The following is a 5215-nucleotide window of genomic DNA, read 5'->3' as shown; positions in this document are numbered from 1 at the left end:
ACATATTGAGTGCAGAGGATCAGTACAGGATCAAGGTACACAACATCATTTTGGATACAGAGACTGATGAGAGCATCCAAACACGCTACTCTGCAAATGGAGCCCTTTATGATGATTTTGCCTGCCTCGACCCAAGGAACTTTGACACATTGAGAGTTAAAAACCTCCCATCTGAATCCCTGGAACAACTCAGTCGATGTCTACTGAGATTTGACGACAGAGCCACACCTGGAAGGCTCAAGGCCAAGCTCTATAATCTGGCCAACCAATGGGAGAGAATAAAGTTGCCCCATTTGGAGTCCTACACTGTCAGGACTGCAGCAGAGCATAGCAAAGATGGAGATGGCCTGGAGCTCACAGTCACCAGCTGCACCTCCTGTAAAGACTGTGCAATTTGTGTGCATCGGGTCCTTTCCAAATACAACCTTCTGACTGGTTCCTATCATGTCATTGGATTGGCCTCCAAGTTCCTGCTGACACTCTCCTTCAGCAAATGGCCTGTGAGAGGACCTTCCCAACACTAAAGTTTGTGAAGAACAGACTGAGAACCTTGACACAGGATCGTCTTGAGGCCTTCATTATAATGTGCACCAAAAAAGAGATCCTGATGTCTCTAGACAACGATGAGGTCATTGACAAAGTTGCAGAGGCCAGTGAAGTGCTCCAGCGCTTGCTGATGATGTGAGGTAGGATAGTCCGTTTTTTTTTGTTTTATGAATAGAAATTAAAGCATAAGATTATGTTTGAAATGATAAAAAAAGCATAAATTAAGAGAATTTCCACTTTTGCCTTTAATGTATTGGCCTGCTAAATTAGAATTATTTGTTACTTGTAATTTTCATGCAGATGTAGCTCTACACCGGCAGATTCAAGGACCAGCAGAGGAAGCTCAGAGCGAGCTCTACATCCAGATTATTTTGATGACAAGCTGTTTGTTTTCTCTAACTATATAAATCCAACTATATCAATTGAGGAAAGTCTGTCTGTCTGTGTGTGTGTCCTAATTTTTCTCCTAAACGGCTTGACCTTGTTGGGCAAAATAACCTGCTGAGTACATCACATGTACATTACAAATATAGCTAACTCCTACCCTAGCCTGATGAGCACATCACATGGCAGACGCATTACAATATAGTCAACTATTGCTCTAACCCAACGAACACATAACACAAACATGATAATATAGTCAGGTCAAGGCCGGAGCCGAAGGCCCCATTTCCCCATCCAGGCAAATGGTAGACACTCAGACAATGCACCAGTCATCCTCAAGAACGGGAGAGCCACATTAATTTATCACACAGGAGACACTTCGAGGGGCTCTCCCCCGTTAGGAGGAACACAAGAAGATACACATGCATATACCAGGGCCTGAGAGCCACATTAATTTATCACACAGGAGACACTTCGGGGGGCACTCCCCCGTTAGGAGGAACACAAGAGATACACATGCATATTCCAGGGCCTGAGAGCCTAGGTCAAGCAATAACACACAGAACCACGCACACCTCAAACGCACACACCTCATCGAGAGGAGGATACAGCATAAGACTGTATCACACAGGGACTCTTCACCTTCTTCTGAAGCAGACCTTCCACGGAGGCGAAGCTCTGGACGAACCATCAGCGCTTTTTAGGGACTTAGACATATTCGATCTCTCACGCTTTATGACTCTGTATAACCGTTGCCACTTTACGTAATAAATCCAAGGTCCTCGTGCCGACAGACTTTATTACCTCTCCGTCTCATTTCATCTGGTCCAGTAGCTAGACAGACCGTTTTTCCCCTCAATTTGGTGACCCCGACGTGATTTCTTCTGAATTGAACCGCAACTGGGAAACGAGAGACGGAGAGCGGCACGACCTCGGGACCCCGGAGCACCGGACCGATTCCTGCAGTCTCACCTCGCGCGCGCCCAACAAAAGGTAGGCAGAACCTGTTGATAAAATCCAAACTCTGCATAGTTATATAGGAACCACATTAGGAGGTGAGACTGTGAGAGCGGTTCGCTACGGGATATCTTGTGGGGACGAATAGGACTGCATCCCAGCATTTCCCCATAAACCCGATTGACCCTGAACGCGTGACACATCGAATATCGGCTCGTTGCATGGTGAAGGAATACCCACGAGACCATAGGGCCTATAAGAATCGGGCATAGTGATACAAGACTACCGATGGCCAAGTAATGGATGTGTAATAAATACACCTGTGTCTTAAAGAGGGTTAGGGTCCCCACCGGTGTCTTAAGAGGGTTAGAGTCCCCACCGGCGTCTTAAAGAGGGTTAGGGTCCCCACCGGTGTCTTAAAGAGGGTTAGGGTCCCCACCGGTGTCTTAAGAGGGTTAGAGTCCCCTTCTTTGTTTGTGTATTAAATAATTCTATGTGGTAAGAAGGTTAGGGTCCCCACCGGTGTCTTAAGAGGGTTAGGGTCCCCACCGGCGTCTTAAGAGGGTTAGAGTCCCCACCGGCGTCTTAAAGAGGGTTAGGGTCCCCACCGGTGTCTTAAAGAGGGTGAGGGTCCCCACCGGTGTCTTAAGAAGGTTAGAGTCCCCTTCTTTGTTTGTGTATTAAATAATTCTATGTGGTAAGAAGGTTAGAGTCCTTTATCAGGGTTAGAGTCCCTTTGCAGAGGAAACGGTATGCCTGGGGCATGAGTGGCACCCAGAGGAAAAAGGTAAATGAGAATAAGATAAACTAGGCTCGTTGCGTGGTGAAAGAACACCCTCGAGGCCTAAGGCTCGCCGCCCTTGATAAGTGAATCTGAGGTGCCCGAAGAAGCACAACGATTTCTTGGCCATATATTCATTGCATATGCGGGGACTGACGGACAGACACCTGAACTGACGCAGACTAGGGATAGCAGAGACCTCTCACCCCCACCTTCACGACCAGAGAGCAAGTGCGTGTGTATGGAGTCAAAAACGAGAGTCAGCGTGGGTGGAAGAATAGGAGAGCATGGGTGAAAGAGAGACAGAGAGACAGTGTGTGTGTGCGTGTGAAAGAGAGAAACAGAGTGGCTGTGTGTGTGTAAGTGGCCCAGAGAGAGAGAAAGAAAGAGAGTGAGCGATTCTGTGTGTACGTACGTGTCAGGAGGCAATGTGCATGTGTGTGTACGTCAGTGTGTACGTGCGTGTCAGCGAGTATGCGTCAACGTGCGTTTGGGTGTGTACGTTTGCATGAGAGAAAGCTTGATAGAGGGAAAGAGAGAACCTGTGAGTGAATCAGTGGGTGTGTATGCTTGGTCCGCTCTATCTTTGCCCGTTGAAACGGGTAAAGGTAGGAATAGATAAATCGATAATAATGAATAATGTCTCTCTGCCGTATTGCTTTGGTCTATGGCTTGACCTGCGGAAATAGATAAATTGACAATGATAAATAATATCTCTTTTACTGTGTTTCTTTGAATTACTGCTGGACCTGTCGCGATAGATAAACTAACGATACTAAACAATATCTCTTTGCCACGTTGGTTGACGGTTTAGTCTGTTGAAGCAGATGAATCAATAAGGATGGATAACGACTATTGGCTATGAGGAATATCTGGATGTATTGAATAACGTCTCTAGGCCCTGTTGTTGTTTTTTGCCCCCCCCTGTTTTTTCCTCCTTTTTTCTCGTTCTCCTTCTCCAGGAGTGACAAGAGTTACCCCTAGTCTCTCATCCGCCCTCGTGTGTTAGACAGGCCCCACAGAGTTATAGCATCACGGCCGCCATTTTTTGAGTTCTCTCACTCAGTCCCAAGCCACACCTCCCCCTCCGCCAAATTTGGGCCTTCCTTGAACCCTACCCTTCCCCAACTACACCGCCCCCTGCTGGACCACTCCAACCCTACCCTTCCCCAACTACACCGCCCCCTGCTGGACCACTCCAACCCTACCCTTCCCCAACTACACCGCCCCCTACTGGACCACTCCAACCCTACCCTTCCCCAACTACACCGCCCCCTGCTGGACAACTCCAACCCTACCCTTCCCCAACTACACCGCCCCCTGCTGGACCAGCTCCTCCTAGCCGAGTGTTGATATGTCCCTGAGCAAGTTATTTCCTTAGAGATTATGATAAGTAATAGACCATTTATTAAAAGTGATCTTATAATTTAGAAAAAACAATCGGCAATATTTTAAAATAAATAAGCAAAATAAAATAAGAAAGGATGTGTGTGTAAGCCTGCCGAGGTGGGGGAGAATCCTCTCCTACTCAGAGTGATGGAGTACACAAGGGGATACACAAGCACACTTCAGATAAAACAACATGGTTAATTAGTAAATAGAAACAATGTATCAATTCAGTGTTGAATAAACTAGTTAAGATCAACATAGAGGGTTTGGGTTTGGTATAGTAGTGAATCAAAATATGGAAAACACTAAATGCAGGCAATAGGTAGAATAAAAGGTTTAATTAGGTCGTCCAATTTGAATAGATAGTGAAGGGCATCGGGTAGGATTATGAAGAGAATTGTGATTTTGAGTATCAGTTAAGACAGAAGTGAGTCGCCCAATACTGAAAATGCAAGTTTTAATATTGTGACTTTTGTTTTCTTTCACATCTCCCTAGTAAAGGACAATAGGTGGATTGACGCCACATCTGCTGGGAAGGAGTCATACATGCTATGTTGTCAAATTGGATTCGGAAGTAGTGGGTTTACCTTCAAATGCCACTAATGCTGCTGCAACACTTTAATAATTTTAACTCTGATAAATTATCTTTTGTTTTATAGTTGCCCTGATGTGTATTCATTACGCACACATATGGCTGCATAAGGCAGATGCGGCTGAAGACTCTGTCTCCATCCTTCCACCTTGCGATCTATACCACCATATAGGTGGGGATTGATCGTATCCCAGGTACGGCATCCTGCAATACGCCATTATGGAAGGCTGGTTAGCCAACGACGGGTAAGATCCCACCTTGAAGCCCGGGACGACCTAAGGCAGGCACAGTCACGATTACTTGGCAGAGTCGCTGTGGGCACTGGCTCACTTGATCATGAAGTGACGAGCTGCAACAATCATGGGAAGTGCCGGGTGGGGTGTAGGGTGGAGGAGAAACAGCAGTCAGATATGTCAGCTCTGGCAGCAGAGGTGGTCTTGGAACGGGGCATGTCGCGTTTTATTTTATTTTACCTTTGTGGTATAGAAGGCCACTAACGCATGTAAGTTTTTTCGGTTTAGTGCATGACTTTGGAACAGCGTGGTTTCAGGCGGCTGATGGTAAAC

Source organism: Gadus morhua, chromosome 8, assembly GCF_902167405.1.
Source record: "Gadus morhua chromosome 8, gadMor3.0, whole genome shotgun sequence".
Lineage (NCBI taxonomy): Eukaryota > Metazoa > Chordata > Actinopteri > Gadiformes > Gadidae > Gadus > Gadus morhua.
This window is presented reverse-complemented; position numbering follows the sequence as displayed.